Source organism: Aricia agestis, chromosome 10 (genome assembly GCF_905147365.1).
Source record: "Aricia agestis chromosome 10, ilAriAges1.1, whole genome shotgun sequence".
NCBI classification, from domain to species: domain Eukaryota; kingdom Metazoa; phylum Arthropoda; class Insecta; order Lepidoptera; family Lycaenidae; genus Aricia; species Aricia agestis.
Genome location: NC_056415.1, coordinates 8,735,056 through 8,746,357, shown reverse-complemented (window position 1 = coordinate 8,746,357; position 11,302 = coordinate 8,735,056). Strand labels below are relative to the sequence as shown.

Sequence of the window (11,302 nt, the reverse complement as noted above, 5' to 3'; positions counted from 1 at the left end):
TAATTAGATTTTCACAGGATTTAAGCAATTCATCACTCTGTGCCCATGGCTTAATTGTGCTTAGAATGTCGTAGGTTTTCTTCAAGTTAGACTGATGTCGCTCTTGTTGGATAAACAATTGAGACGCCAATCCACGTGCTTGATTGTCTCCTATAATATGTACGCAGTTTTTCTGTTTGTTCTGCTGTGTGCTTTTATTGCAAGATGATGAAATGACTTCCTTGTCGAACTGCTGGTAACTTCTATTTCTATTGGTCCGTTCTTTCTCTATATTATTTTTAAGTTTTAAATTACTTTCATAGGCACTGGGAGATAGAGATCGTAAATTGCGATTTTTATATGATGGTGTAGAGGGACTATTTGTTAAAGTGTCGTCAGAGTCGTACAGCTCGAGTTGTTTATTTTTTTCCTGAAGCTGTTTACGTAGGCTATAAATTTCTAACTGGGCTTCAGAATATTCTTTTTTTAATTCGGAAATTTGTCGTTTCAGCTCTTGTAACTGACTAAATATATCTTCTGTGGTAGATGTTTGAGGTTCAGCCAATGCTGTTTCCTCATATAGACTATAAGCCCTTTCCAGATTTATGTCTTGTATAGTATTATTGTATTTGTTCCTCTTAGCTCTTGGTTTTCTTAAGGTTATATTTTTCGACAATGCGTCTAAGTTTTCCATAGTATGTGCCCTCTAAGTACCAGGAGATGTAAAATATAAAGTTGCCTCTGAACTTCAGTCAGTGAAGAAAATATAAGCGCCCTCTAGCGGCTAGCTCGTGAGATCTATAGATCTATAGCTGACTGAACTAGCTCATGAAATAGTTAGAGGTTTTTTTCGTTAGATGGCAGCAGCTTGTATGGAAAATTTGAATTTAACGACTTGAAGTTAAGTAATTTTTCGGGAAAATTGTTAAATACACTCAGAATAAATTGGTATTGTCAATTTGCACTCACTTTTTTTACTGTTACTTACATTACATTATGATTTTCATGTTCGGTTTACGTTTTATAGCTGTTTTGTCCTTTAAACTACTGGCACTTGTTAAATATTGTAATCACAGTTTTTTAAACGTTCACACTATTGTTTTGCAAGATAACAATTACACTGTAGAGTCACAACTTTCTCTTTAATTTTTTACACTTTTTTGTTTAAAATTCAACAAATAGCTAATAAATTTGATTTTTTGACGAGAGTACCACTTTTTTGTGTGCTATATGACAGAGCGCCATCTAGCGAGCCCTAGGTCATCCACTACCAGGGACCATTCCACAGGTGACAGCACGCCTCCTTGAGGGCAACCTTGCGTCAGGCTGCTTATGAGTGTCAGGTCCATGATAGTCGATGAGGCTACCCTATTGTCGAGCGTGGCTTTGATCCACTTTGCAGTAGTGGGATCCATGTTCCTAAAACCCAGACTATTTGTGATAGATCTGGTTGAAGTGTTGTCGAAAGCGCCTTCAATGTCTAGAAAGACACAGAGTGCAATCTCTTTATCTTCAATTGCTCTATCAATGCGATCTACTAAGTCCATTAGTGCCGTTTCAGTAAATTTGCCTTTTTGGTAGGCATGTTGTCTTTCATGCAGAGGCTTTTTAGTAGTAGAGCTCTAAGAGGGGAGTAGTGTTATAGATACGGATACACAGAGCCATCTAGCGTCAGACCAGCGCAACTTATCGAAGAAACGTAGACAGCTTAAATCCGCTATTCGATACTAGATGGCGTTAGGCTTCCAGAAATATACATAGGAATGTTCCGGAACATTCTGAGATTCGCCTCGGCACATATAAATAGTCGCAGGCAGACGGGCCGAAAAATGATTCAGTTCGAGCGATCGTCAAGGCGACATCGGAGTAAAAAGCAAGTGATCAAGCACTTTTGGACCTAGTGCTAGTGATTAAAGTCTTCATAAGAGTCAGCAGGTCTTTCTCCGAATCCTTCGAACCCTAGCACGTAACAAAATTACTCGGCTTCTTACCTTTTGAACATAAAACACGTGTAAGGTTTATTTGGAGTACAATAAGTTGTGACGTATAAAACCGTATTACATAATATTAAGTAAACCACGTGTAATTAGCGAAGCCATTAAAATATTTGCCACCGAATCGAAAATAGGCAACAGCCATGGTGGTATACGATGTTTGTTCGCGCTATGTTTGGACGCTCGTATGTAAAGATGATTTGTGACAAAATTGAATGCATAATCATGTTTATACTGACGTCAATGTAACTTATGGGTATTGACTATTTAGTTTCTCTTTGGTTTATCTGAATATATCTGCTATAAGTTTGCGCAATCATGGTTCCAACGCCGTTTCCGTCAAACAGTCACGTTTTGTACAGTCATGAGAAGCATCATTATACAATCGATTTTCACAAATGTTGCATGTAAGTACAATGAAGGTTTTCGATATTTCTTTTGCCGCTGGGCGCAGACACAAATCACACAAAACGGTGCCTGATGATTTTCAAAAACTGTCATTAAAATTTACTGACTGCCATGTAAAAAGTCGGTCCTGCGCCTGATCTCTCGCCGGTCGTGTCGGTCTTCCGTCCCACTGGATTATGAAAGTAAAGGATTAGAGAGTGCTCTTGTGTACTGCGCACACACTTGGGCACTATAAAATTACTCCTGCGTAGCTGGCCTGGTTTCAATGAAACCGGCCACCGTCACGGAAACCGGTGTGGGAGCTATTAATTATTCTGTATCGATAGTATCCCAGTAAATATCTTGTCGTGTTAAACATCTGTCAAATGCCACGAACTTAAAAACCTAGATGTAGACGTGACAAATCACAATAGAGTATAGACCCAGATCCCAAAAGGATAAGACATAACTTACTCTCGGATAGATAAAACCATAATTATAGGTTCTTAGTAGTGCCTCATGTACTTAGAATACCTACGTGTATATAATTTGTAGAATATATTAATCGGAACTAGTATCATGCAGTGTAAAAGACTTTTCAGTGACCAAAACTTTTATCAGACGCTTTAAAAATAACTTTGTTGCAACTTTTTTAAAGGCGTTATTTTATTTTATACTTAAATTAATATAACACCTTAGAAAACAATATTGCAAGAATTTATTTTCTTCTAGCTGTTGCCCGCGACTTCGTCCGTGTCAGCATAGTATAATAACAAAGATGGATAATTTTCCCTTTTATGGTTCCTTACCCAAAGGGTAAGAACGGGAGCCGATCACAATTAAGATATATTTTCAGCCTGCCCATCTGTCTGTCTGTCTATATCCAGGCTGTACCTCCCCTTTCTAACATGTACCTAGTGATTATTATTAAAGTATGAAAACGATTGAGTATTTTTGGTCTTATACCTAGTCAAGTGCTTACCTGTTAGACCCAGATCCCAGAGCGATAAGACATAACTTACTATGTATCACATTATGGATGAAACCATAGGTTGAAGGCTCTCAGTAGTTCCTTATGTACTTGCGAATATAAATACCTGCGAATTTGTGAAGCTCTACCCGTGTAGAGCGCACGCAAACATTTTGGAATGACAGTAGTGAGTATAGCTCCATAGCTATACTTACTGCTTTCATTCCAAAATGAAATTCTTATTTCAAAAATGTGTAAAAATGCCCGGTGTCATTTGTAGAGCTCCACAAACACGCAGATATTCATCAAGTACATGAGACACTACTAAAAAGCTATAGTTTCATCCATCAGCGAGTAAGTTATGTCTGATCCTTCTGGGCTCTGGTTTTACAATAAGTGTAGGTACATAGCATGTTGCGTCATGCGTGCCTTACTATACGAGGAATATACTTTCAGTGATTTTAATGATTAATTAGTCATGGTTACTAAAACTTCAACCAAAATAGTTAACCAAAAAGCTCCTATTTCATCGTCTGGCATGTAAGTTGCTAAAAATACTATTAACTAAATCGCAATTAATTAAAAGACACATTAAAGTAAATTAATGACGTAAATAAACGAAAGTCGTTAACAGCCGTGCGCGTTGAGCCTTAGCGATATATTTCACCATTTATTTCTAATTTATGTTAACCACTGTAAAAATTCTCACATTAGGCCACACTTAAATTGCCTTACAGTCTTATATCATTAAAGTGAGCATTGCAATTAACAGTATGTGAAAATTCTAGCAGTACGAAAATTCACATGGCCGAAGCCAAATATTAGTGTAACTCGAATGCAGAGCTCCGCACGACTTACTATCGATAGAAACTCGTCAAATATGAAATCCCGTAACTGTATTTTCACCGCTTATACAGGGTGCTACGTGACTACGCTATATTCTTCAGATTTAAAACAGATTTTTCCCGTTTTATATACTAGCTGTATACTAATTAGTAATTACTATCTACAAACTTTAACCTATATCACAAACGCTTGTTCATGAAAGTATAGTAAGCTAACTAAATACAATTTTTAGTAAGTAAAGCGTTAGATTTTTATTATCCTTATTATCCATAATGGGAACTGCTAATTGGTTGCTGTTAAGCATTAGTGTCCTAACCCACAAATTTTTTTGTTGATAAATTTTAAATGCAGGGTTGTTCTAAATCATCTAAAGAACATAACTGCATTCATAACTCAATACTTAATTTTTATGTGGGTTAGTACACGAATGCTTAACAGCGTCCAATTATAATATTACCATCAGTCTGCCTCTACTTTTTTTTAAAGCGTTTTAATCTACTAAAATTTCAACGACGGCTACATAATATAAGTCGAATATAAATATCTTCAGGAAGTGTCCAGTTTGCTCAGCCAACTGCTGATTCCGAGCGTAAACTAATAAACAAGAGTTCATAACTCCGCCATACTTGTCCGCTTGTATTTAAACATGTGCTTAAATATTGTGACAAGAAACGTGGCCGATAATTATTGGAAGGATCAATAGTGGAGCCAACTATTCGTGCTTCGGCAAACAATCTGTTTTACGATCGCCTCGGACCAACGTTTCTATTTGAATCTTAATTTTAAACCGGGTTTACTTTAAAAACGTTTTATTTATTTTTCGTGTGGACACCATTAAATGTTTTTTGTCGTACTCATGTACTTACCTACAGAGGTATAAGCTGTCGTTGGTTAGTTATTCGCAGTAGTTGTACTTAATTTGGTAGAGTCCAGGTTCAGTTCCCTTCAAAAATCTTTCACCATTTTTTTCAATGACTGCCCAGTGTCCATCAGTTAGGTATCGTCTTGAGCAATTCAGTGTTAAAGTCGGGACTTCGAACAGAAATTTTGAACAACTATACGTGAGAGAACCACGTTCTCACAGAAAACCAGCGTGAATCAGCGCTTGCGCTGTGTTTCGCCGAGTGAGTGAGTTTACCGGAGGCCCAATCCCCTACCCTACCCTCTCCCCTATTCCCTTTCCTTCCCTTCCCATCCCTACCCTCCCCTATTACCCTATATACCCCTATTACCCTATATTATTATGGTTGTATAGGACATCGTTAATTCTACCCATTTTGTGACAATGATACAAGTTCAACTTATTAATCAGTATTTTTCTATGTTTTAGATAGAATGTAATGCTTTACCCTCTTAAAAGGTCGGCAACGCACCTGCAGCTCTTCTGATGCTGCGAGTGTCCATGGGCAACAGAAGTTGCTTTCCATCAGGTGACCCGTTTGCTCGTTTGCCCCTTATTTCATTTTGAAAAAAACTTGACTCTATCGGTCTTTCCTGTCTCGTCTAGATCTGTGAAAACAAAATAGTGGTAAATTCGCACGCTAATGGAAGAGACAAATAGTGTGCCTCTTTCAAAATTCTTTTGGACTTTGAATGGACGTTAATAAAGCAGCCGTATTCTGTAAAAAACTTTCAAAAAAGGAAATTAATAAATTGTTTTTGAAAATGAATATAATATTTTCAGAACCTCCTTGAAGTTCTAATTGGTGCCTACCACCGGTATCGCTTTGTATTAACCCGGCGAGAAGAAGCTCGTCACTCTTTGATAGCTAATTCTGTAAACAGTCTTTGACACGTTCCTCATTTCAGTCGGTAAGCTATATCAGAATGCTGCTAAAAACAATTGTATCAACGTGGGAGGTATTATGCAAAACCTACCTGTGCACTGACTGGACAGAGCAAACACATCCTGGGCCCACACTCCAGTTTACTTAGGTTTATGACGCGCCTGTAAACTATTGAATATTGATCCACTTTGGGCCGCACCGAAATGCCGGCAAGGCGACCCAATAAAAATTTGCATATATAAACTAATTTAATAACCCATTTGAGAATGCCGACAGAAAGATCTATTCTGTAGCGTAGATGTCCCGACAAATTTACTACTTACTTGTACGGCAATGGCCACCGACCAACTGATTAAGTTTCCACTCACACTGGGGCAGAGTCGAAGCGACACGTTATGTTTTTCGGCGAAGCATAATATTCATCTCTATTGTTCTATAATAATATTAATTAGTAGAAACGACGATTCGACTCTGCCGGCTGCCCCAGTGTGAGTTGAGCCCAAAGAATTTTTGTTCCTTGACTCACATATCGACGGGACGGAAAAACTTACTTAAGCTGTAACTTATATTGCATATACACTTGGGCACTATACAATGACTTAATTCAACTTTAGCTAAAACTAAATTAATAGTCAGTGACTATTATTCCATTATAGGTAACTTCATTGATTAATTATTTTATCAACTACGTACTACATAAGTTTAAAATCAAAACGCACAAATTAATATTAATGAATATATTTATCTTTATTAACATTAAAAAACTTTGAAGTGAAAATTTAGCATGTTTGAGTCTGCGGGCACACGGCGGCATTACTTCCACGGGGAAAAAAACAACAACTTAATCAAGAGCTCAACACAACTCGTATAAATCTGAGCTTACACTAGCGAGCCATTATTGTAACATAAAGGTATTTCATATTTTTTAGATACACCTACACACTGTCTATTAGTCTGTTATGGACGGTTTACATTATTTCAATGCAGTAATCGAACCAGCGCTGGATTACTGGAATACTGTTAACGCGTGCTGGAATGCACTGGAATGCAATTCATTCATTCCAGTATCCGTTTACATTATTCCAACAGCAATCCAGCGCTGGATTGGATCGCTGGATTGAGACAATGTGAACTGGCCATTAGTAATCTTAATAGCGGCGGCGAAAGATAATCGTGAGGAAAATGCGTTTCGAAGGAAACTAACAAAGGCACGTGAAATCTGCCAACTACAATACCTAGGCAAGACGGAAAGCTTAACATAAGAACTAAGAATGGTCCTAGAGGCTAGATATTGTGTAGTTTTGTATCTTTGGTTACAGTAGCAGCTCGCTAGTTGTTGCCACAGATAATAATAAAATAGAAATAGCTTCTATACTTCCGAAGAATAAAATCGAAAGGTTTTACACCTGACATTGTGCCTTTTCTATATTATTATTAATAATTCTGTAGGCACAGCTTATACATCAAATCTCATAACATACAATTAACAAACAAAGCTCGGAAGTAATGTGCCATTTCCCAAAATGCGATAGTTACAGAAAAACACTTCGATATAAATATGATAAAGTTTTCATAACCCGATGTAGTAAAAACATTCTGGCCAGTTTTACATTCACGTGTAAGTCAACTTACGCTACACAGCTGACCAATCATTAACGAGTGACAACGCGGAGTAGCGTAGTTTGATGCATGTGTGTGCGTAAGTAGGTGTTAAATACTATGTGGTTTCAATCACAACAATGGCCTGAGTAGTCAATTTTATCACTTCTTATCGCGAAAAAAAAGTATGGGGTCACAACAGCGCCCCTAGTGGCAAACCATAGTAACTAATTTGAACACCATACAAATTTTCGTAAAGTGATGAAACTTAACTCTGGTGTGACGATATAAATGCATCTGTTTCATATCAAAGTGTTTTCCTGCAACAGATTACACAATGTATACTACAACCGTTATTGACCAGTAACTTATACAGTCTATAGTTCTATACATAACCCACTGCCACAGCGAAGCCCAGTAGCCTAACATAATAATCAGTACACGTATTACGCTATGAGTATAGACAATTTTGAATGTCACATGATTCTCACAACAAACGTTTTGGAGTGATTGTTCTATCCGATAGAATAAAAATCAAATATTCGATGCGATAGTCTATCTCTATCGTATCGATCGAACATGAATAACCTTACTAATAAAAATTACGATATACAATGTCCTTGTGTAAGAGTTGGAAAATAGATTGACAGAAAAGGACGAAACATCGTAATATTTTCCTTTGTCTATGGTACAGCTTATTTATTTTGTAACTTTATTCGTAAGGTGGATCATACATATTTTTATAACAAATGACAATTATAAAAGTTACACAATATACGCACTAGACCACTAGTACAATGATTATTATGTACTTCCATAAACCAGAATATTTTTTGTAGCGTACATAAGTTTTGGTAAAATCAATTTCAGAAACTTTGCGCCTACCTTTGCGCATATATTTTCTGCTTATTTAAGGAAATCTTAGATGTAATAAAGTGATAGAACAATCAGACAACATAATTTCGAAACAAAACAAACCATTATACATAACCATAATGCAGTGAGAAGTGAACCAATGCAGTACATCTATGTATGAATATTAAGAGTAAGCTATTACATAGTAGTTAAGCTGGGTATTAGTACAATAAGAATAAAGATTTATATATTTTTCTTTAAAAAATAAATATTTTTATAATATTTCCTGTAAAGTACTTAAAGTTTTTAGCTTCTTTTCGCTACCTTAACGAACAAATTATTTTAAAACGTCCCAAGAAATAGCGGACAAAGTCCAAAAGTAATCATGATCGAAATAGTAAGGACGGGCTAGAGGCGAAAGCAACATAATACAACCGCATAAAACAGTAGAACAACTTTGCACAACCACGCTGCGATTGCTTTGTGTGTATACGTGATGACATACTTATAGTTGGAAAAATTGCCCGTAAACGTCCATTTAAGCCCAACATAGATATAGATAATATAGACATTTTCCCATCCCATGAGTAAAATAAGTAAAGCCCATAAATGCCTAAAATGCCCGGACCTTTTCCATCTATAGCTGCGCCTATTTCGCATTATAATTTTTTAGCCGAATGGCGTGTTCTGCACGAGTTCTGCTGTAGCGTTTGGAAAAACACGCGAGTTGTATCCGCGCGCACAAAAAAGGCGCAAAACACGCGCAGAAAACGATTTGATCGAGGCGCTTTTTGTGAAATGTTCTACTGTTTTGTACTGTGATTACACCTAAAAATTAGCCGCACTAATATATAAAATGATCTTAAATTAAAAATATATTAACGTATCACTTAGTCACTAGTGCTTTTGTAGCAAATCAATATAAATATTTTGCGCCAAATGTTTCCATTACTTTGTAATTTTAGCGTATTATAACGTTAGAATGACGTTTATAGTTTCTAAAGTGTGAGCGGACTATGAGTAATCGATTTTGTATGATATATTCAATCATATCATTAACAACAGATTCAAAACTATTTTGATTACAGAACCATTGAAATCTATAGTGATTCTACAAAACAAACATGACTTTAATAAGAAAACAGTTTTTCAGAAGCTTGCCTTGCTAAATTTGAAAAGTGTTTTATGTTTTTGTCACCGGATTTGGTTACTGTTTATTCTAGTTTAACATATTAAGTAGTAATTAGATTTAAAAGTAAATTTATTCGTTGCTTGTAAGGCTCAATACACTGTTTTTAACTGAACAAAATACAATTGGTATTTGAAAGTACTACTTCTAATCAATTTATACATTGGATAGATACATGAAGTATGTTTTTAGGAAAATTAAATTAGAATAAAAGTTAAATTAGATTTTAAGTAAGAATCCCAATTATAAATAGCAGTAGGCCATGGCAGTACAATATTATTGCTCTAAGCATAATGATTATACAGAGTGTACTTTTTACCTTCATAATATTGAAAAAATCGCAATAAGATTGCAATTAAATTATACAAACTCAGTACTAAAATTCTTGATCATTGTTAAATAATTAATATAGTCCGTGCAATCCACGAAGACGCGCCTCACTATTCCTCCTAATCGTTTATTTATGTGTGCAAGCTTTCTCCAATGTTTGAGTGTTATCGGTACACACTAATTACCTATGAGTGCACGCGCACACTACAATAAACAGACCAATTAAGAAAAAGCGTCACGGTCAAAGGGAAAGATGCTCACCCAAAAAATGGTGGGGCGCGTCTTCGTGGATTGCACGGACTATAATAAGTTTTATTTTGTGATGTGACATTTTAAGCGGGCTAAATATTTAACACTACAGAGATTTTCATCACAATAAACAATATTGGCATAAATATAAGTAAATAATGAAAATTTTATAAACGAAATTATCAAAGATGAAATATAGAAATTCTTTTAGAACTGTCTAAACCATCCTTAAGATCTTGGCTAGTTCCTAACCACCTAAGCTGTATCACAAGCATCCCGTGACATAATATTAACAAGTTATATGTTTCATTAAAACAAAACGAATTAAGTGCATACCTATTTAAACACATGGTGAAAATTTAATTCTTTTATTCTATTTAAAAATTGAATATTTTAAGACAATTGGAATATTTTAATTACGTGGAAATGACATGCAAAGGCAAAATTTTACAACAATCGAAATTTTATCCTACTCTAGATATCGCGATTTTGAACACGTTTCTAGTCAAAGGACGTTCTCAGAGAGGTTTGATGATGAATTTAATTAATATATTGACATAAGCTCGATACATTTAATGTCAAACTCTTTATTGAATATAAAATTTAAATATCTCTATGTGTGGCTGGTAGCTTTCTTCCCAATACAAGGTTATTCGCGCAATATACTTACGAGCTTAAAGAGAATTATCAACATTTACAGAAACAATTGTAATAAAATGTAATATTTTCGTAAACATTAAAATTACGAATTCGTAAGAGACAAAAATGTAACAAAAGAAATAAATTTTCACACGATTTCAGTTCCAACAATAAAGAAAGTTTATGTAATTACTGCAACCAACGAGAATGAGCCCTGGTGGCAAAACTTGGAACTATAGGCGCCATTTGGAAGTTGGCAATCCTTATCGAGTCAAGATTTTATGTATTTTAGTCTAACTTTTACCGCCACAGTCCCCAGATAGATTAAATGATAAATTAACTTTATTTTAATGAAGATATTGACATAAACTCTAACCATTTTAAGTCAAACTCTTCATTTAATTAAAATTACGTAATCACTTTGAGTGCGACATAAGCTTTGTTAAAGGGTGACGTTTTAATAAAATCTTTAAACAAA

The 11,302-nt window shown here is 35.5% G+C and overlaps 1 long non-coding RNA gene across 1 annotated transcript; it reads left to right on the top strand.

The window, feature by feature from the left end:
• The first annotated feature begins 7,227 nt into the window (after positions 1-7,227).
• Positions 7,228-7,492, top strand: LOC121731078. The gene is made up of 2 exons (XR_006036186.1): positions 7,228-7,298; positions 7,413-7,492. It is a non-coding gene; the product is annotated as an uncharacterized LOC121731078 (long non-coding RNA).
• Positions 7,493-11,302: the final 3,810 nt, after the last annotated feature.